The 23,837-nt window shown below is 41.1% G+C and overlaps 1 pseudogene; it reads right to left on the bottom strand.

Moving 5' to 3' along the window:
- Positions 1-1,689: 1,689 nt before the first annotated feature.
- LOC132225512 (eukaryotic translation initiation factor 4B-like) lies at positions 1,690-3,568 on the bottom strand (annotated as a pseudogene).
- Between the last annotated feature and the right edge of the window lie 20,269 nt (positions 3,569-23,837).

Genomic DNA, 23,837 nt, shown 5'->3' with positions numbered 1-23,837 from the left:
TCTGACTATACTCAGCTAGTGAAGACAATAAATGGACTCTGGCATCAAGCTGTATTACAAAGCCACTGTTCTTAAAACTGCCTGGTATTGGCACAAGAACAGACATATAGATCAATGGAATAGAATAGAGAACCCAGAAATTGACCCAAATCAATATGCTCAATTAATATTTGACAAAGGAGACAAGAACATACAATGGAGTCAAGACAGTCTCTTCAATAAATGGTGTACGGAAAATTGGACAGAAACATGCAAAAAAATGAAATTAGACCACCAACTTACACCATACACAAAAATAAACTCAAAATGGATAAAGGACTTAAATATACAACTGGAAACTATACAAATACTAGAAGAATCCAAAGGCAACAAAATCTCAGACATATGCCAAAGCAATTTCTTCACTGATACTGCTCCTAGGGCATTGGAAACTAAAGAGAAACAAATGAGACTACATCAAAATGAAAAGCTTCTGCACAGCAAAAGAAACCATCAACAAAACAACAAGAAAGCCCACTGAATGGGAGAACATATTTTCCAATGTTATCACTGATAAGGGTTTGATCTCAAACATTTATAGGGAACTCATACAACTTAACAAAAGGAAGATAAACAATCCAATAACAAATTGGCAAAGGACCTAAATAGACACTTTTCAAAAGAGGACATTCAGAAAGCAAAGAGACATATGAAAACATGCTCAAAGTCACTAATCATCTGAGGGATGCAAATCAAAACAACAATGAGGTATCATCTCACACCTGTCAGACTGGCTATCATCAACAAATCAACAAACAACAAGTGCTGGAAAGGATGTGGAGAAGAGGGAACACTCGTGCACTGCTGGTGGGAATGCAGACTGGTGCAGCCACTATGGAAGACACTATGGAGTTTCCTCAAAAAACTAAAAATGGAACTCCCATTTGACCCAGTGATCCCACTTCTAAGAATATATCCCAGGAAACCAGAAACACCAATCAGAAAGGACATATGCAGCCCTATGTTCATAGCAGCACAATTCACCATAGCTAATATCTGGAAACAGCCTAAGTGCCCATCTGTAGATGAATGGATTAGTAAACTGTGGTACATCTACAGGATGGAATAATATTCTGCTGTAAAAAAGAAGGAACTCTTACCATTTGCAACAGCACGGTTGGAACTGGAGAGTATCATGCTAAGTGAAATAAGCCAGTCAATGAAAGAAAAATACCACATGATCTCACTCATTTATGGATAATAAATACCATTATAAACTAATGAACAAAAATACAGAGGCAGAGCAGCATCAAACAGACTGTCAAACTACAGTTGGAAGGCCTGGGAGGGTTGGGGGTTGGGAATGGGCGTGGTTAAGAGATCAGCCAAAGGACTTGTATGCATGCATTAAGCATAACCAATGGACATAAGACACTGGGGGGTAGGGGAAGCTGGGGAATGTCAAGGGGGGGGGGAAGGAAGCATATGTAATACTCTTTGTAATACTTTAAGCAATTAAAAAATAAAAAATAAAAATAAATAAATAAAAATAAAGCAGTGAGTTTTGATCAGCAAACAACAGTCAAAATCACCTCCACCTCAAAAACTAGCATATAAGTGTCCTCCTCTGTCACTTTATTTTTTACCCAGGTGATGTGAGTTTTATTGTCTTGTCTGGTGAGAGTTGGTTTTCTCTCAAATGTTCCAGGGTAGAGAGAGATTTGGAAAAAAACAGGGTGTAGAAGTCTAGTTGGTGTAATCTTCTCCCTTGTTTTCATCTTTACCATCCACAGAGAGAGCAGCATACTTGCTTGCAGAACTGAACTTGGAGGCTGGACTTTCTTCAGGTTTCTTTGGCTCAGGTGCAGATCAGGAGTCTTGATCCTTTTTTGCCATCTTTTCTCTCTGACTCCTTTTACTGGTCTTTGTTCCTTCCATCTCCTGGATTACAGCTGGAGTTCCCACTTTGGCCTTTTGGGACACACCCCATCCACTTTATTTTCATCTTTCCTTGCTGGTCCTTCCTCAGATGGTTGAGCTGGAACCACTTGTAGGGGATTGCTTCTCTGTCTGAGCTCTGAGATTGAGCATGAAAGTTAGAACTTCGCTTCACCCAAGCATTCTCCTTTGGTGGAGGAGGTGGAAATTACCTTTAGAGGATGTTCAGGTTTGGGAGGCTTAAAAGTTGAAGAGTGAGTCTTCCTCCTTATTGCGTGTTTCATTTTCTAAAAACTTCTCACTCTATCTCCGTGCATCCTGGTCTGACTTACTTCTGCCAGATGTGGCTGAGGTCCCAGTCTGTGACAACTCACTTCCTGTCCTTGACAGTTCCCGTTCCTGAGTTTCTTCACTTTGCCAGCTTGGGTGTCTCTCTCAAGGCCACCGTTCTAGTTTTGGCTGATCCAGCTGATGTTGCAGTTTCTCCTGTTCCTTCTGTAGCCGCTTCTCTACTTCTCGTTCTCTAGCAGCTGTCAACAGGTTTTGCCCCTCCAAAGATGGAGGCTGCTCAACTGGACTGGGGGGTGATAGCTGAGGAATCATCGTCCTTAGGAGTGCTCCAAGGCTTTAGATTCAGTTTGGGTCTTTGGGGGGGACATCTATCATCACGCCTATAATCATCCCAAGAGTAATCATCTCTGGAGCTACATCACCGATCATCACGTATCTCATATGTGTCCTCATAGTGATCCCTGCCTCCTCTGTAGTCACCATCCCTTCAGTACCCACTACCAAATGCTCTCCTGCCACTGCCTACCCTGGAATCATATCTTCTATCATAGTCTCTGCTGCCTCTGTCATCATAGTGGTCCCGGCCACCAAATCGACCCATGTCCTGGCACAGGCCATCATGATAACTGTCCTGATACCCACCAGAGTATCAGTCTGAATCATAACAATCTCAGTCTCAATACTTGTCTCCAGAACTATCATCACCTCTTCTAGGTGGGTAGTCATCAAAGCTGTCTGTGGCAGGACGGGCCTTCCAGTCTGTATCTGTTTTGTCAGAATCCAGATTTCTATCTCAACCAAAAGAATGATCATCCCTGTCTTTATCCTGGGCTTGATCAGCAACGTCCACTCAAATTCTCCTGTTACCTAGAGACTCTTCATTGAGGCTCAGGGCATTGAACAAGGAACCAGGTTTTAACTCAGCATAATCAAAACCTTTCAACCTCTGGATTGCTGCTTTCACATGGTAAATGCACTGCACTGTTATTTGATTCCTATAAATAATTCCTTAATGGAGTCTTAGGTCACATCATAGGGCAGATTCCCTAGAAAAGCAGTGTAGGGTGGGAATTTGGGAAGAGAGCTCCTGTCAATATTGGGCTCCCAAGCAATCTGTGGAGCAGTGGGAAGGATGGAACAGTCAATTGGAGGTGCCCTATACACATCATCATCATTACTGTGTCAAGTAGTTGAAACATCTCCTTCCAAGTTATCTGTTTCATCGGCCCAGCTGACTGGTTTGGGTACATAGGTGCTTCCCCCACCAGCCCCTCCATCCTCAGCCAGAAAATCTGTTAGGGAGATAGTCTTGCCCTTATTACTCTTCTTTTTTGCTGTGGCTGCCATGTTGGGAGAGGAAGAGAGAACACAAAGAACCCAGATGAGGTAATCACATGATTATAGTGAGAGCACTGGGCTAGGAGTCCTCCTCTGTCACTAGTTTCCTTCCTGAGAAAGTGCAGAGGAAAACAAGACCCCTGACAATGTTCCTTGTTTCTGTGTTAGTGAAAATTGCATGAACTTTACCCAGACCTTCTCAACTTTGATCATCATTGTTTGCTGCCTTGTAGACAGGTGGGCATGAAGTAAACTTTGGGGCCTAGCTACCTATGTATCTTGATTACCTGGAGACCTGTGGCAAGTTTAAGGTTTCAGTCTCTGGCTGAGGTCCATATGGGCATCAGAAGTGGCTTCCATCCCTTCTAAAAATCCAGGTGGTTCAGACTTGGTGGGGCAAACATTCAGATTACAGTCATGTCACCACTGCTGATTTAGTCAAAAGGATTTTAATGGTTTCAAAGACAAAATGGTTAACCATAGGCACCTGAGGTATCCATTGTGAACTGGATGTGATGTCACACACAAAGTCATAATAGGCCATGTATGGGAAGATGACAAAGTCAGTTTAAAGGGGCAAGTACAGGATCAAACATTGGGGAACCCTGCAGGATAAGGCATATTTATAAGTAGTGGCCAAATTGCCCTTGCATCCCACTGCTATTTTCTGGATTACTCCCTCAGTGTAGACCTATCAATTCATGGACATCTCCACAGGACTTCTTGAGAGTGGAAGTAAAGATATGACTTGGCTTAAAGATTATATCCTATATAATAAAAGGGTAATATGCAAATAGGCCAAATGGCAGAACAACCAAACAACCAATCAAAATGTAATCTACACTAATAAAAGAGAAACATGCAAATTAACCATCCCTTCTCAATGTCCACAAACCACACCCACCAGCCAATCAGGAGTGAGTATGCAAATTAGTGGGACAAAGATGGCAGCAGCCATAGATTAGGCAGGAGGCTTGGGTCGCCCAGGTGACAATGGAAGCCAAGTTTCTCACCCACCTGGGCCAGTGCCAAAGGAGGGTCCTGTGGGCAGCAGCCATGGAGCAGGCCAGAGTGCGGGGAGGCTTGCGTTGCCAGGGACAACCCAAGCTTTCCTCCAGCCCTGGCTGGGGGCTGAAGGAGAGGCCTGTGGGCATGGGAGGCTTGGATCATCAGGACAAACTGCTGAGAGAGGAGCCTACAAACAGCCCTCAGCCTTCACCCAGGCTGGCCATGCCACCATGGGTGAGGGTCCCCACTGGGGGAGATGGCCAGCCTGAAAACAGCCCTCAGCACCTCACCCTGGATGGCCTGGCCCCTAGTGAGGACCCCCATCCTAAAGTGGGGGTGGCCAGCCTGAAAACGGCCCTCAGTCCCTTACCCAGGCTGGCCACACTCCCATTGGGTGAGGGTCCCCTCTGGGGGACATGGCCAACCTTCAAACAGCTATCAGCCCCTCACCCAGGCTGACCATGCGCCCCAGTGGGACCCCCAACCCTGAAGGGGGTGTGGCCAGCCTGCAAACTGCCCCAGCCCCTCGCCCAGGCCAGCACCATCCCCAGTGGGGACCCCACCCCAATGGGGCCATTGCCAGCCTGCAAACTACAACAGGCCACTTGCCCAGGCTACTCTGCCCCCCAGGGGAATCTCCACCCTGATCCAGGACACCCTTTAAGGCAAACCAGCTGGCCCCACCCATGCACCAAATCTCTATCTATACTAATAAAAGGGTAATATGCTAATTAGACTGGAAGACCTTCCAGGAGAACTTCTGGACAAAGCCATGGTGTGGGGCTGAGTTAGAGGCAGTTAGGGGCCAAGAGGGGAGGGCAGTTGTAGGTGATCAGGTTGGTGGGGGGGGGGCATTGTGGATGATCAGGCCTGTGGTGGGGGGGGAATTAGAGATGAGCAGCCCAGCAGGGGGGCCAGTTGGGGGTGAGCAGGCCAGCAGGCAGAGTTGTTAGGGGCAATCAGGCAGGCAGGTGAGCGGTTAGGAGCCAGCAGTCCCAGATTACAAGAGGGGTCCAGATTGGAGAGGGTGCAGGCCAGGCTGAGGAACACTCCCTCCCCATGCACGAATTTTGTGCACTTGGCCACTAGTTTCTTATAAAGACCCAACTAGATCAAAATCCCAAGCAATTCAGACCACTGTCCTACTTCTCTAAAGGAAAAAAAAAATGCCTTTCAGCCTTATATATATCAATTATATGAAATTCACATTCAAGTGTCTACAAATAAAGTTTTATTTGAATGCATTTATTGATTTACATATCACCTATGACTACTGTCAAACAATCTGGAGAGCCTTATAGTTTAAATGGAAACAATAAGGCATTCTTTCTCTTGCTGTTAAAGGATAAGCTTGCAGATATCCCATCTACATTCTTGAATTTTCTTTAAATCTTGGTAGAGATGTTTAAGTGTTAGAAGAGGTCTATTTCACTAAAACAAATGTTTTCAATAACTATTAGCCATTCTCTTGCCATTCCTGATTATAAGAACACTATAGGACATGCATAAAAATTTATACATAATTTGCCCTGACCGGTTTGGCTCAGTGGATAGAGCATCGGCCTGAGGACTGAGGGATCCCGGGTTCAGTTCTGGTTGGGGGCATGTACCTTGGTTGCGGGCACATTCCCAGGGGGAATTGTGCAGGAGCTGATCGATGTTTCTCTCTCATCGATGTTTCTAACTCTATCCCTCTCCCTTCCTCTCTATAAAAAAATCAATAAAATATATATTTAAAAAAATTATACATAATTTGGTGCATTTTTGTTTTGCATTCAAATGAACCAGTCTATGGAATTATTTTCTCTGTGTAGAGACTCATGATAAATTTTAGAAGCCATGGGGGTCTCAGAATGAATGCCAGTCCCTCTGTGCCACAATGAAGGTGATATAGGCAGAACAAAAATGATCTAGAAGTAGATGAGTTGTGATTTTGCAGAGTAATAGAAGGAGTAATTGATCTAAGGGGCAAAGTTTTCCATAATCAGTGAAGTAAACCATGAATAATGCCAATAGGAAAATGTCTGAGAGACTTTCTGTGAAAGAGTAAGTAGATAGTGTGAATGTGTCAGAAGTAATGGCAGATACAGGCAGTCATGATGACTGTTCCTCATCCACCTACTCCTGCAGGTGCCCATAAAGTATGTCTGATATGAGTATGGTCATGAATCACAGAAATAGACAGAGCAAACAAACAAACAATAAACCAACTAATCAATATATAACCATTTTGGAAGAAGAAGTTGTTCTGAAGCAAAATGGAAAGAATGGCACTGATGGGCTATAAATTTTGCAGGTTTGTAAATTTGATGGGTTTGTAAATTTTAAACATTCTAGATAAGACAATCAGGGAACCAATGATACAATCTGAATCTCTAGTGTCCCTCTCAGATCATATAGAGGAATTCCTCCATCTTCTACAAAGCATGATGTGCTCACATTGACAAGGGTGTGATGACATAACCCAAAGCTTGTCCAGAAAAAGTGTGCATGTTCATCTCTTGTAGCTTTATTTGGTTCAGTGATTCTCCAATTGCATTCATCACACCACATATATCCCAGTACAACCTTCATAGGTGTGTCTGTTCTCTGATACTAGCAAGAGCCATCATGAGTTCCTAGGCTGAAAGATTAATTCTGAAATAGCATTGGGGCCCAGGGGCTATTTAGCCACTATCTATATATCTTTTTGTTCTCAAACATTCTCCCATGTTTGATCATGCACTTACCACTGTAAATAGAAACTGTCTTTATGCTATATATGGCCTGTTATGACTCTGTGCATAACATCACAACCAGTCGTAATGGATAGCTCAGGTTTCTGGGTATCCAGTTGGCCAATGGATTAACACTTTGTCTTTGAAACAAAATAACCTTTTTAAAATATATCTCAGAATATTTTGAGGGGAGAGAGTGACATGAACCTCGTCTGAATGCTTACCCCACCTAGATTGAATTCTTTTGAAGTTTAGATGGAATGGAATCCACTTGTGATGCCCAGATGGAGTTCATACACAGACTGAAACTTTTAACTTTCCATTGGTCTCTGGGTAATCAGTATACCTATGTAGCTAGGCCCCATCATTTATTTCATGCTCATCTATCTACAAGGCACAAAGCCCAAAAAATCCCCTGGTGTTGTCTGCCACTGATTGGAAAACACAAACCAGCCTCACTGTGCAACAAGGAAGTGGAAAAGGTTAGGACAAAGGTGATCTAGAGGTAGATAAGCTGTGATTTTGGGGAATAGTAGAAGATGTAATTGGGTCAGGGAAAATTTTGCAATTATCAGTAGAGCAAATCATGAGTCATCCCAGTATGAAAATGACTGAGAAACTTTCTGTGAAATAGTAGATGATGTGAAAGTGTCAGAGAACCTGAGGCAGAATTCAGTACCCATGACGAATATCCACAAGACCATCTTCTGCAGTATTCCATGAAGTTTGTTTGGTCTGAGCATGCTCATGAATCACAGTGAAGAGAAAACCAAGGAAGAAGCAAATGAACAAAATTAGGGTAGACCATAGGTAGCCATTTTACATATGGTCACAGAAGATGTTCCTGAAGCCACCTGGAAAAAAAATGGTATGGATGGTCACTGATAACTAGGTAGGCATTCTACATAGGACTGTCAATGAGACTGTGATACAATATGTAATGACAGACAATGTCCCCCTCAGACCACATAAGTGGAACTACCCCCATCTTCTGCATAGCATGGTGTACTTGCAGAGAAATGAGTGTAGGTGCACAACCTACTGCTATTGCAGAAGTATGTGCATGCTGGTTTTCTGCAGCTTTGTTTGAGCTGGTGGGAATTCCGACTGGTGCAATCACTCTAGAAAATAGAAGGGAGTTTCCACACACACACACAAACACACACACACACACACACACACACACACACACACAAACAACTTAAAAATAGAACTCCCATTTGACCCAGTAATCCCACTTCTAGAAACATAACCCAAGAAATCAAAAACACCAACCATAAATAATATATGCACATATGTTCACAACAGCACAATCTGCAACAGCTAAGATTTGGGAACAGCCTAAGTTCCCATCATCAAATGAGTAGATTAAAAAACTGTGGTACAGCTACACAATAGCATACTCAACTGCTGTATAAAATAAAGAATTCTGCTGAAACCGGTTTGGCTCAGTGGATAGAGCATCGGCCTGCAGACTGAAGGGTCCCGGGTTCGATACCGGTCAGGAGCATGTGCCTGGGTTGCGGGCATATCCCCAGTGGGGGATGTGCAGGAGGCAGCTGATCGATGTTTCTCTCTCATCGATGTTTCTAACTCTCTATCTCTCTCCCTTCCTCTCTGTAAAAAATCAATATAATATATTTTTTTAAAAAAAGAATTCTTTACATTTGCAAAAGCAGGGATGGGGCTGGAGAGCATTATGCTAAGCAAAGTAAGCCAGTCAAAAAAAAAAAAGATAACTATTACATGATGTCCTAAATTTGTGGAATATAATGAATGACATAAATGATGAACAACAACAACAAAAGATCCAGAGAGTATCATCGAAGATCCAGAGACATTTCAACCTCAGAGGAAGGCAGAGAAGGGTGGGTGGGGGAACAGGTTAAGAGATAAACCGAAGAATTTCAATGCATATAAGCATAAGCAATGAACAAAGAAAATGCCTGTGTTGGGTGGCAGGCTGGGAGAGATCAATGGGCAGAAAAGCGTACATATGTAATACTTTCAACAACAAAGAATTTAAATAGAGAATAGCTAATTAGCATGGAAGAGATTATTTTAGGGAAAATATTTTGAAAGTTCTTAAACACCTATGCAAATGTTATAAAGGGAATCCAAATCCCTAGGTCAGAGGACTGCTAGCTTTTTCTGTAATTCTGCAGATGCTCCAAGTCTTTCTTCATAGTTTTTCAGCAGTCATAGACTATATGTAAAGAAGTATATTTTGCTCTATTGTGGACATAGAGGTCTGAATTTTTTAAAATTGTCCTGTATTATGTGATATGGCATCCCTGGGACTTTATAATATACTAGAGGCATGGTGCACAAAAATGTGTGCACTCAGGGGGAGGAGGGGTCCCTCAGACTGACCTGTGCCATCTTGCAGTCTGGGACCCCTTGGGGGATGACCACCTGCTGGCTTAGGCCTGCTCCCCGGGGATTGGGCCTAAGCTGAAAATCAGACATGCCTCTGGCAGCCCTCAGGGGATGTCCACTTGCCAGCAGGGAGCAGGCCTAAGCTGCAGTCTGACATCCTTAGTGCTGCTGAGGAGATGGGAGAGGCTCCCACCATCACCATTGTACTGGCAGCCTGGCTTGTGGCTGAACAGAGCTCCCCTGTGGGAGCACACTGACCACCAGGGGGCAGCTCCTGCATTGAGCATCTGCCCTCTGGTGGTCAGTGTGTGTCATAGTGACCAGTCATTCCCAGTCATTCTGCTGCTAGGGTCAGTTTGCATATTACCCTTTTATTATATAGAATAGAGGCCTGGTGCATGGGTGGGGGCCAGCTGGTTTGCCCTGAAGGGTGTCTGCATCAGGGTGGGGGTCACGCTGGGGTGCCTGGCCAGCCTGGGTGAGGGCCTGATGGCTGTTTGCAAGTTGGTCAAGACCCCCCCCCCGTGGGAACCCTCACCCCATGGAGGTTTGGCCAGCCTGGGTGAGGGGCTTATTGCAGTTTTCAGGCTGGCCACACCCCCTTTAGGATGGGGGGTCACCACTGGGTTGCCTGGCCAGTCTGGTGAGGGGCTGAGGGCTGTTTTCAGGCTCTCCAAGCCCTCCGGCGACAGAAGCTCCCAGCCTTTCCTTTTTATCTTTCTTTTTTTATTCTGAGATTAATTTAAATCCTATAATTGAAACTTTGTCATGTTTAGTGGAGCTCAGAGCTGGCCATGGCAGGCGGGAAGCTTGGCTTCCTCTATCACTGGAGCAACCAAGCCTCCTGCTCACTCCAGCTCCGTGGATGCTGGCCACCATTTTGGTTGGGTTAATTTGCATATAGTCACTCTGATTGTCTAGTGGGCATGGCTTAAGGCATAGCAAAGGTACAGTCAATTTGCATGTTTTGTCTTTTATTAGATGATATACTCAGGATCTAGGATGCTGGCCCCTGGAACAGATTTGGGCCATTTCTACTTCAATAGTTTGAAGAAAAATATGTTGGTTATTCTCTTTACATGTAGAAATAGCTTAATTGATGAGCCTGCAAAGTAATTCAGTGAGAGACATTTATTTATTTATTTTTTCAGGTTTTTATATTTCATTTATTTTTATTTTTTTAATTAAATCTGTATTGTTCAGATTATTACAGTTGTTCCTCTTTTTTCCCCCCTAGCTTCCCTTCACTCAGTTCCCACCCCACCCTCTGCCCTTACCCTCCCCCACTGTACTTACTAATAGGTATACGATTTTTGTCCAGTCTCTTCCTGCACCCCCATACCCTATTTCCCCCTAAGAATAGTCAGTCTACTCCCTTTCTATGCCCCTGATTCTATTATATTCACCAGTTTATTGCATTCATTAGATTATTTATTCACTTTATTTTTTAGATTCACTTGTTGATAGATGTGTATTTGTTGTTTATAAGTTGTTTCTTTACCTTTTTCTTCTTCTTCCTCTTCTTAAAGGATACCTTTCAGCATTTCATATAATACTGGTTTGGTGGTAATGAACTCCTTTAGCTTTTTTTTTTTTATCTGTGAAGCTCTTTATCTGACCTTCAATTCTGAATGATAGCTTTGCTGGGTAAAGTAATCTTGGTTGTAGGTACTTGCTATTCATCACTTTGAATATTTCTTGCCACTCCCTTCTGGCCTGCATAGTTTCTGTTGAGAAATCAGCTGACAAACATATGGGTACTCCCTTGTAGGTAACTGACTGTTTTTCTCTTGCTGCTTTTAAGATTCTCTCTTTGTCTTTTGCTCTTGGCATTTTAATTATGATGTGTCTCGGTGTGGTCTTCTTTGGATTCCTTTTTTGGGGGGTTCTCTGCGCTTCCTGGACTTGTAAGTGTATTTCTTTTACCATGTAGGGAAAGTTTTCTGTCAGTATTTCTTCAAATAGGTTTTCAATATCTTGCTCTCTTTTCTTCTGTCAACCCTATAATTCAGATGTTGATATGCTTGAAGTTGTCCCAGAGGCTCCTTACACTATCTTCATATTTTTGGATTCTTTTTTCTTTTTGTTTTTCTGGTTGGGTGTTTTTTGCTTCTTCGTATTTCAAATCTTTGACTTATTCTTTGATCCTCTAGTCTGCTGTTGGAAATCTGTATAATATTCTTTATTTCAGTCCGTTTATGCTTAATTTCTGGTGGGTCCTTTTTCATAACCTCGAGGGTCTCACTAGATTTCTTGAGGTTTTCACTAAATTTACTGGCGTTTCTAGAAAATTCTTAAAAAACCTTATAAGTGTGCCTTTGAACTCTATATCCAGTAGTTTGCTTTCCTCCATGTCTGTCATTTGTGACCTGGTTATTTGTCTCCACATTTTGGCTGCTTCCCTGTGTTGATAGAGTGGTTTTCTGTGCTAGTTGTCCTATAGGGCCCAGTGGCTCAGTCCCCAATTACCTGAGGTGGACATTCTCGGTGCACCCCTTTGTGGGCTTTTTGCACAGTCTTGTTGTAGTTAAGCCTTGAGTGTTGTAGATATCACTGGGAGGAATTGACATCCAGGCCAATTGGCTATGAGAATCAGCTGTGTCTACAGTGGGAGAACTTTCATGCTGGAAACACCCTTCTGGGGCAAGAGTTGCTTCAATGGGGCTTTGATGCTCACTGAGTCTGCCCCCTGAATGTGTCCCTTATGGATCTGAGGAGTTGTAATCTGGATGGTTCCACTCTGATTACTGGGTACACTGGCTCTTGGAACTCTAAGGAGGTGCTAATTTAGCCCCTGCCTGAGGCTACCCGGCAGGAGCTATGGAGAGATCTGCAGATCCCTCTTCTTTGTTTGGGATTTGGAGGTGCCCAGAGGAGACCCAGCTGTGAAGTAATGCAAGCTGCTGTGGTGCCTTGGGCCTTCTTTTGGAAGTTCTGGGTTGCTCTGCCCCAGCTGCAGCTTGTGGGGTAATTTTAGATTGCAAAGGGCCAGGCCATTCATATGCAAAAGCCTCTGTGCACAGCTTGGGTGGGGTGGGGTCTCAGGGAATCAACAGGGTGGAGCAAGCAGCTATGGCTGATCCTCAGCCCTGCCCTAAGAGGCCCCAGGTCTCAGTTTCCCGGAAATCACTGCAAGCACCTCTGAGAGAAAGCTTCCTTCAAGTTCCGACCGATGCCAGACAGTCCAGTTTCTCCCCGTATGAGTCTGCATCCCCAGAGACTCGCCTGTAACTGGAGTTCAGTGGAGTTGGGAGCTTGAGACTCCCTCCCGATTGAAAAAGACAACTGCATCCTCAGTTGCCATCCATTTCCGAGTGTGCCTCTGTACCTCTGCATTTTACTCCCACACCTTTTCTAAGTCTCAGTGTGCTTTTCTCTTTCCTTCTAGTTATAGAATTTCCATTCAGCCATGCTTCCTGTGGTTCTGGGTGGTGTCCTTTTTGTTTTTTAGTTGTATTTTTGAAATGGTTGTGTGAGGCAACAATTTCCTGTGTTTACCTATACCGCCATCTTGGTTTCTCTCTGAGACATTTATTTTTACTTTGCTCTTTATTATGCTGACCAGAACAAGCATGACTTTAGTGACTAGACAAATCCCATTTACCCATGCCAAGGAAATATCTAATGTCTCCTATTCTATTTAGATAGTTCCCAATGTGAGGCTCCCTTTCCTAAGATGTGGTTCCCTAGATGAGTCAGCATGCAGCACTTCACATATCCCACTTCCTATCACCAATATAATTCTCAATGAATTTGTGAAAGACATGTCCATGGACACTCCAAGAGTGGGCAATAGGATTCATACAACCAATCCACTCTAAATTATAAACCTCCATAGTCTTTGGAACAGCCACTTCTTTACTTAAAACTGAAGACAGGGGCCATTTCCATGTAATATTTATTGTGCTATAATTGGAAGCATTTGACAGCTAAACATTCCAATATACTTCTGGTGTCTTTTATAGTGACCTATCCTGTATATTTACCAGTAAATGCTGAATCTCTTTGTGTCACCAAAATGAATGTTCCTTCTCATTCCATTTTATGAATCTTTGAACATTGTCTCCAACAATTATTTCCAACACATATACACTATTTACTACATTTGTATTTTTAAAACACTGTCCTCATTAGTTCTTCCAAAGAACAGCATATCTTCTCAGGATTCACATTTTCTCTCTTGCATTCACTGTCCTCACATTTGCATCTGCTTCAGATGTCAATTGCCACAAGAGAGATTCCTGCAGATGATAACCTTGTGATTTCCTCTAAAATGTATTTCCAGTCCTTGACAAATCCTGAATTATTCTACTCTCCATCAATATTAGTAATCAATTTACATGAACATTTTTAATTTTTCACAATTCTTGTAGGAACCATTGAAAAAATAAATCTGTTTATGTCCTGTCCCAAATCTCTTCAATCTGAATCTTTAATCTTAAACAAAAATCTAGGACTCTCTTATTGTCTACTGTTGTGGACCACTCAGAAAGTTTTCAGAATATTTAAATAATTAAAAATGACATCAGAATCTGTAAAAAGGAAGCTTATTGGATTCCTACAGCAGTTCTCAATCCTTTATTTACTGATGCTGTGTTCCAGTACTGAAAATTTTTCTTGAGTGGACACTGGAATTATGAATTGTTGGGTTTTTAATTCTTCATGCTTAATTTTCCTTACTTTTCTTAAAACATATTCCTCATTACCTGCCTGATAGTAACACCCTATAGCACACCTGCTACTACACATTACTAATATAGCATCATCAAGCGGTTAATGACATTATATAAATTTCAATTATACAATGTGATAATGGAATATAACATACTACTGTATATACACAACCACCCAAGTATATTTGAACACTTTTGACACCTTATCTTTCTTTTTCTTTTTCTTTTATTTTATTTTTTTTATTGCTTAAAGTATTACACAGGGTATTACATATGTGTCATTTTTCCCCCCTGCCCTTGACAGTACCCTAGCCTCCCCTATCCCCCAGTGTCTTATGTCCATTGGTGATGCTTATATGCATGCATACAAGTCCTTTGGTTGATCTCTTACCCTCATCCCTCCTGCCCCCCAATCCTACCCTGCCTTCCTGCTGCAGTTTGACAATCTGTTTGAGGCAGCTCTGCCTCTGTATTTATTATTGTTCAAAAGATTATGATGGTCTCTATTATCCATCAATGAGTGAGATCATGTGGTATTTTTCCTTCATTGACTGGCTTACTTCACTTAGCATAATGCTCTCCAGTTCCATCCATGCCATTGCAAATGGTAAGAGTTCCTTCCTTTTTACAGTAACATAGTATTCTATCGTGTAGATGTACCACAGTTTTCTAATCCATTCATCTACTGATGGGTACTTAGGATGTTTCCAGATCTTAGCTATGGTGAATTGTGCTGCTATGAACATAGAGATGCATATATCTTTTCTGATAGGTGTATCTGGTTCTTGGGATATATTCCTAGAAGTGGGATTAAAGGGTCAAATGGGTGTTCCATTTTCAGTTTTTTGAGGAAACTCCATAGTCTCTTCCATAGTGGCTGCACCAGTCTGCATTCCCACCAGCAGTGCACAAGTGTTCCTTTTTCTCCACATCCTCTCCAGCACTTGTCGTTTGTTGATTTGTTGATGATAGCCAGTCTGACAGGTGTGAGATGGTATCTCATTGTTGTTTTGATTTGCATCTCTCGGATGATTAGTGACTTTGAGCATGTTTTCATATGTCTCTTGGCTTTCTGAATGTCATCTTTTGAACGGTGTCTATTTAGGTCCTTTGCCCATTTTTGATTGGATTGTTTATCTTCATTTTGTTAAGTTGTATGAGTTCCCTATAAATTTTGGAGATTAGGCCCTTATCAGATATTACATTGGCAAATATGTTTACCCATGCAGTGGGCTTTCTTGTTCTTTTGTTGAGGGTTTCTTTTGCTGTGCAGAAGCTTTTTATTTTGATGTAGTCCCATTTATTCATTTTTTCTTTAGTTTCAAGTCCCCTGGGAGCCTTATCAGTGAAGAAATTTCTTCGGCATATGTCTGAGATTTTGTTGCCTTTGGATTCTTCTAGAATTTTTATGGTTTCCTGTCTTAAATTTAAGTCCTTTATCCATTTTGAGTTTATTTTTGTGTATGGTGTAAGTTGGTGGTCTAGTTTCATTTTCTTGCATATATCTGTCCAATTTTCCCAACACCATTTATTGAAGAGACTATCTTGGCACCATTGTATGTTCTTGCCTCCTTTGTCAAATATTAATTGAGCATATTGGTTCGGGCCAATTTCTGGGCTCTCTATTCTATTCCATTGATCTATATGCCTGTTCTTGTGCCAGTACCAGGCAGTTTTGAGAACAGTGGCTTTGTAATACATCTTGATATCTGGTATTGAGATCCCACCTACTTTGTTCTTTTTCAGGATTGCTGCAGCTATTCGGGGTCTTTTTTAAATTCCAGATGGATTTTTCGAGAGTTCGTTCTAGATCTGTGAAGTATGCCATTGGTATTTTAATGGGAAGTGCGTTGAATTTATAGATTGCTTTGGGTAGTATGGACATTTTAATGATGTTAATTCTACCAATCCATGAACACGGTATGTTCTTCCATCTGTTTATGTCTTCCTCTATATCCTTTTTCAACGTCCTGTAGTTTTCTGAGTAGTGGTCTTTTACCTCTTTAGTTAAGTGTATTCCTAGGTAGCTTAATTTTTTTGGTGCGATGGTGACTGGGATTGTTTTTATAATCTCTCTTTCTGAAAGTTCACTATTGGTGTATAGAAATGCCTCAGATTTCTTGGGGTTAATTTTGTATCCTGCTACATTGCCAAATTCATGTATTAATTCTAGTAGCTTTTTGATGGAGTCTCTAGTGTTTTTTATGTATAATATCATGTCGTCTGCAAATAAGGACAGTTTTACTTCCACTTTTCCAATTTGGATGCCTTTTATTTCTTCTTCTTGCCGAATTGCAATGGCTAACACTTCCAGTACTATGTTGAACAGGAGTAGTGAGAGGGGGCACCCCTGTCTTATTCCTGTTCTTAGGGGAAGTGGTGTTAGTTTTTGTCCATTGAGTATGATGTTGGCTGTGGGCCTGTCATATATGGCTTTTATTATGTTGAGGTATGATCCTTCTACTCCCGCCTTACTGAGAGTTTTTATCAAAAATGGGTGTTGGGTTTTGTCAAATGCTTTTTCTGCATCAATTGATATGACCATGTGGTTTTTTCTTTCAATTTGTTTATGTGATGTATCACGTTTAATGATTTGCAGATATTGTACCATCCTTGCATCCCTGGGATAAATCCTACTTGGTCATGGTGTATGATGTTTCTGATGTACTGCTGGATCAGATTTTACTAAGATTTGTTGAGGATTTTGGCATCTATGTTCATGAGGGATATTGGCCTGTAATTCTCTTTCATTGTGTTGTCTTTGCCTGGTTTTGGTATTATGGTGATGCTGGCTTCATAGAATGAGCTTGGAAGTGTTCCTTCCTCTTGAATTTTTTGTAGTAGTCTGAGGAGGATAGCTTTTAGTTCTTCCTTGAATGTTTGGTAAAACTACCATGGGAAGCCCTCTTGTCCTGGGCTTTTGTTTGCTGGAAGCTTTTTGATGACTTCTTCAATTTCTTCCATAGTTATTGGCCTGTTGAGATTTTTAGATTCTTCCTGATTGAGTTTTGGAATGTTGTATTTTTCTAGGAATTTTTCCATTTCCTCCAGGTTGTCTTGATGGTTGGAGTAGAGCTGTCCATAGTATTTTTTAACAATCGTTTGTATTTCTGTGGATTCTGTTGTTATTTCGCCTCTATCATTTCTGATTTTGTTTATTTGGGTCCTCTCTCTTTGCTTCTTGGTGAGCCTGGCTAGAGGTCTGTCAATCTTGTTTATCCTTTTAAAGAATCAGCTCTTGGTTTCATTGATTTTCTGTATTGTTTTTTTTTTTTTTTTGTCTCTATGTCATTTATTTCTGCTCTAATCCTTATTATCTCCTTACTTCTGCTCACTCTGGGGTTTTCTTGTTTCTCTCTTTCTAATTCTTTGAGTTGTAGGGTTAGATGATTTACTAACATTTTTTCTGTTTTTTGAGATAGGCTTGTAGAGCTATAAACTTCCATCTCAGGATTGCTTTCATTGTGTCCCATAGGTTTTGGATTGTTGTGTTTTCAGTGTCATTAATTTCCAGGATGTTTTTAATTTCTTCTTTGATCTCATTGGTAACCCAATCAATATTTAATTACATGCTATTCAGCTTCCAGGTGTTTGAGTATTTTGGGTTGTTTTTATTGTAGTTTATTTCTAATATTACGCCATCGTGGTCTGAGAAGATGCTTTTTATGATTTCAATCTTCTTGAATTTGCGGATACTTTGCTTGTGACCCAATATATGGTCTATTTTTGAAGATGTCCCATGAGCACCTGAGAAGAACGTATAATCCCTGGCTTTGGTGTGAAGTGTTCTGAAGATGTATATTAAGTCCATCTGATCTAGTGAGTCATTTAGGATTGCTGTATCTTTGTTGATTGTTTGTCTAGAGGACTTATCCAGTGCTGTCAGTGGTGTATTAAAGTCCCCTACTATGATTGTATTGTTGTCGATCTCTCCTTTGATATCTTCCAGGAGTTTTTTTTATGAATTTGGGTGCTCCTGCATTGGGTGCATATATGTTTACCAGGGTTATATCTTCTTGTTGTATTGATCCCTTTAGTATTATGAAGTGGTCTTCCTTATCTCTTGTTATGGCCTTCACTTTGAGGTCTTTTTTGTCTGATATAAGTATTGCTACCCCAGCTTTCTTTTCCTTTCCATTTGCCTGAAAGATATTTTTCCATCCTTTCACTTTCAGTCTGTGTGAGTCCCTTCTAATGAGGTGGGTATCTTGTAGACAGCAGATGTGTGGGTCATGTTTTTTTATCCATTCAGCCACTCAATGTCTTTTGGTTGGAGCATTTAGTCCGTTTACGTTTAAAGTGATTATTGAAAGGTACTTGTTTGTAGCCATTTCTTTTTCTGTGTGGCTGTTTTCTTTCTGAGCTTTTTATCTCTTCTATTTACACCAGTCCCTTTAGCATTCCTTGCATTACTGGCTTGGTGGTGATAAACTCCCTTAGCCTTTTTTGTCTCTGAAGCTTCTTATTTCCCCTTCAAGTTTGAATGATAGCCTTGTTGGATAAATTATTCTTGGATTCAGTTCTTTGCTATGCATCACTTTGTAAATTTCCTTCCATTCTTTTCTGGCCTCATGTGTTTCTGTTGAGAAATCATTTGATAATCTAATGGGAGATCCCTTGTATGTAACTTTCCGTCTCTCTCTTGCAGCCTGTAAGATTCTCTCTTTATCCTGAACATTTGCCATGGTAATTATGATGTGTCTTGGTGTGGGTCTTTTTGGGTTCACCTTGTTTGGGACTCTCTGGGCTTGTGTGACTTTTTTCTTCCCCACCTCAGGGAAGTTTTCTGATATTATTCCTTCCAATAGGTTTTCTAATCCTTGTTCATCTTTCTGTTGTTCAGGCACCCCTATTATTCGTATCTTGTTTTGTTTCATGTTGTCCCAAAGCTCCCTTAGGCTCTCCTCCTTTGTTTTAATTCTTTTCTCCAATTTCAGTACATTTTGGGTGTGTTTTGCTTACTTGTCTTCTAATTCACTAATTCGGTCCTCCGCTTCTCCTAGTCTACTGTTGATACTTTCAATGGTGTTTTTTATTGCAGCTATATCACTTCATTTCTTCTTGGGTCTTACTTAAATTGTTGATTTTTTCATCTGTTTCTTCTAGCTTCTTCCATACGTTATTGATTTTTTCATCTGTTTCTTCTTGCTTCTTGCAGAATTTGTTGATTTTTTCCTCCATCTGGCTAATGCACTCTAGGACCCTTATTCCGAATTCTTTTTCTGTCATGTTTCATGTCTCTGTATTACTTAACTGCTTTTCTGGAAAGTCCTCCTTCTCTTTCCTTTGGGGGTTTCTTTGTATACCCATGTTTGATCTCACTGACATATCTAGACGTTGAGTTGTTCAGTGGCTGCTCCTTGGGTGGCAGTGGCTCCTTGGGTTTTGGTTGCTCCTCGGGAGGTTGTGGTAGCAGCTGCTCCTCAGTTGGCAGCAGCTCCTCTGGTGGGTGCTGTTCACAGCTGTAGTGGCTCTTCTGGCTGGTGGGGGGAGGCATCATGTACAGCTGCTGTTCCTCAGTCAAGGGTGTTGTGCTGAGGAGGCTGCTGTTGCTTGGGTCTGCTGCATTGATTTAAAGGCACAAAATACAAACAAGGCACCACGTAGAAGGCACTAAACACAAATATGTTCACGATATTAATAACCCCAAATAAAGGTGACCACCTGAATTAAGAGAATTAGGGGATAAGGAAGAAAGAAGAGAAAAAGATAAAAGAGAAAAAAGAAAAGAAAAGAAATGTAGGGAAGAAAAATAAGGAGTGCAAAAATGAAATTGGGAAAAAGGAGAGAGAAAGAAAAGAGATAAAAAAGAGAAGAAAAAAAAGAGAGAAAAGAGAGAATGAAGTAGAAGAGGGGAAGAGTGTATGTATATGAGGAGAAAACTCCCATAGAACCACCACTAATCCCAACAAATTCCAGCAACAGCTCCCTGGAGATGAATGCAAACTAGAAACAACCAATAATATCAAGAGAGGCAAGGGAAAACAGAAGCACAAAAATAACCATGGGTAGGGGAGGGCGGGGGGGGGGGGGGCGCGTGTGGAGGGAGGGGAAAACCAGCAGAAAAAAAGAAAAAGAAAAAGCAAAACAGCCTCACAACCAGTCCTAAAACACACACACACACACACACACACACACACACACACACACACAAACAAACAAAAAAAACCAATATACTCAACAATCAAGCAAATAGCAACAAAACAATAGAAAGATAAAAGAAGGAAAAAAAAATTGGATAGTGAAGAAAGATAAGGGATATGTATAAGGATTTAGAGCAGTGGATTGAAAATAGGATATATAAGTAGGGTGAAATTTTGACAGGAGGTAAACAGAAGGAATAGGGACAATCTAAAGCAGGAATAGGGTAAGAGAAACGGGAAAACAAAAGGGGAAAAGTGAGGGAGAGGGTTTTAGCATAGAGGTAAAATTGAGGTAGGGAAAATTGATGCTAAAGGAACGATGAAAATAGAATGGGGAACACTAATCCCAAAATAAAATAAAGATAAAATAAAATGGCACTTTAAAAAATGGTAAAATGGTAGCAGTAATAATACTCGTTAAAAATAAAAATGTAGTAATTAAAAGGGTCAAATCAGGTGATGAGAAAAGAAGAAAAAAAATGGTTTCTTAGTTAAAAGGTGAAAAAAGGAAAAAGAAGAAAAAAAATTTGCAGTAGTGAAGGTCCTTCGGTTCTTCTACTCTTCAGTCTGGCTCGCCTTGGTCTTGCCATGTATTCAGGAGAGTGTTGAATTTCCCTACGATACACTGTTCCTCCGTTTTGTAAACCACAATCCTGATTTTAAAGCAGGCCGTATTTTTTTCCTAGACTGCCTTAATTTGTATTTAGCTAAGAGTCAGTTTGTGGCTCAGCCTCTGGGTGGCAGTGTTTTGGGGTTGGCCTCTTAGGCTATAGGGCCTCTCTGTCCAGTAGCTTGGGTTTATCGTCTCTATTGCACTTAACACTGGTGTGGGGAAGTCCACTGCTCAGAGCTGGTTCCTTAATAGTTACCCGCTCTGTGTTGTTCTTGCCATCTTATCTTTACTCATGCTTTTCTAATTCTGGTAACCACCATAGATTCGTGAGGGGGTTATTTTTTTCTCTGTTTTATTTGAGGCTTTTGCATTCTACATGTGAGAGACTATACACAATGTGCAAACATATCTTCTTGATTAATGAAGCCCCCCATTTTGATAAACTCACTTATGATAAACTTTAAAAGACAGACAAATATCCTTGTATATTTGTGTCCATTGAGTAATATCAGTTCACACACTTGTGCCCAAATGTCATTGTGAGGAAATTTCCAATCATGTTTCTTACCTGTCTTTTCAAGAGTCATATAAGAAACTTGAATAAGGAATTGAACTGCCCCATACTCAGCCAATTTTCATTTTTTCCCTTACCCACTGTGCTGAATGAATATTCAGAATTGCTCTGATGTGCTGCAGCTGAATACTGTCTCTTGTTCATCAATATTATGAAATATTATCTTTAAGTCAATCCATGTTTTTCCTTCCTCTCTCAAGAGTTCCTAGGGATCTCTCCAGGAGTATAGGTTTAAGGATTAATCCAGAGGAGAACTTTGGGCCCCAGAGACTCTTTGGCCACTACTTATATGACAGCTTTGTCCTCCAGGGTTCTCTCTGGTTTGATAATAAATTTGCCATTTTAAATTGTGTTTCTCATCCTCCCATACATGGTCTCTGATGACTGTGGGTTACATCACAGCCAGGACATAATGGATAGTTTGGGTTGCTTGGTAACTAGGCCACCCACAGTTAAGCATATCTCTTTTGAAACCAAGGAAGCCCTCTTTAATATACCTCAGTAGCTTTTGAGGGGTGGTGACATGACCCTCATCTGAATATTTGCTCCACATAGTTTGAGCCACCTTAAGGTTTGCATGGGTGGAATCCACCTGTGATGGACAGATAGATGTCAGCAAGAGACTAAAACTTTCCACTTCCCACAGTTTAATTATCTCCCATCTATCTACAATGCAGTGAACCACGATGATCAAGTTTGACAACTGATGGGTCAAGTTTATGCAATTTTTCAAGAACCTAAAATAAAAGAACATTGTAGGGGATCTTGATGTCCTTTGTTTTGATCTCCCTGCAGTGTCAGTAAGGACACTATAGTAACAGAAGAGGGTGATGTTTACATGCTTATTTTTGGGATGGAGATGATTTTGAATGTTGTATTGTGATCTAATATCACTTCTCCAATTTTACAAAAGAACTTTCTTTTCCAAGTTTGATTCATTCATGATTGGGTGCAGTGGCTCATCTTCATTCATAATTGATTGTGGCCTTTGATAATACCAAAGTTGTGACAGCAGACAAGTGGCATGATGGTGATGTTGGTAGAGGGAGCTGTGTGTGTGTCAGATTGAAGGAATGGAAGTGAGAACCCTGAACTGCCTCATTGGTTTCTGAGCAGTGTAGAACTTTAAATGTCACAGTGGAGTGTGGGTAATGGCATATTTAGAGATATAAGCAGTCTGTGTGGAGAGTCAGAACCATGTGTTGTCACACTGGAATGTGGGCCATGGAATGATGGAGTTCAGTCACATAATGTGTGCTGTGGAATCCCTGGTTTTTCATGATTGAGTGCAGACAGGAAGCACGCTAAAATGTCACAGTGGAGTGTTGTGCAGATCAAAGTGTGTACTGGACAATGGTATCCGATGGGTTTACCAATGTGTGTCATGCTTGAGAGTTCCAATTACTTCACAGAGTTGTGAGGAAGGTGAGTGCCCTAGAGTTTAATCGAGTGTTGGTGTCAGGATTTGCGGTGTCATACTGGAGAATGTGCAGATGGAGCCTAGTGAGTAGCAAAAATGAAATTGTGGTCTCTAGTAGCCTTGGAGTGCCACAGAGCAGTTTGTACTCTGAGGGCTCAGAGAGAAACAGTGAAGTATGGACAGTGGGAGATGTAGAGTGTTACAGTAAAGTATTATCAGTTTGTCATAAATCAAAAGAGTCTGAGAACTAAACTGGCATGAATGGAAAAAACACTCATTCCAACCCACGCATTGAATCTGAATTTTATCATGAGCCTTTACAAAGAACAGCCACTGCCATGGACTAGCTTCATTTGAGCATACACCAATTTTACACAGAAGTATGAAAATATATTTTCAGATGCTCCACAGTGTTCCTATAATCAGGAATAGCTAATTAGATTGAAAAAGATGGTTTTAGGGTAATTAACACTTCCAAAGTTCTCAAACTCCTATGAAAATATTATAAAGGGATTCTAGGACCCTATATCAGAGGTCTGTGAGCATTTTCTGTAACAGATAGTCAATATTTTATGGCATCTGCAGAAACTTCAGGTTTTTCCTCCTTATTTATCAGTAGTCATACATGATATGTAGAGAAGTGTTGCTCTATTAGAATAAATCTGTTGACACGGAAGTGGAAATTTCCTACAATTGTTCTATATTAAGTGACAAGGCATCTCTGAGATTCTATAAGAAATAATAGGGCATAGATTGCCAGGCCC

This window comes from Myotis daubentonii, chromosome Y (assembly GCF_963259705.1).
Source record: "Myotis daubentonii chromosome Y, mMyoDau2.1, whole genome shotgun sequence".
NCBI lineage: Eukaryota > Metazoa > Chordata > Mammalia > Chiroptera > Vespertilionidae > Myotis > Myotis daubentonii.
This window is presented reverse-complemented; position numbering and strand designations above follow the sequence as displayed.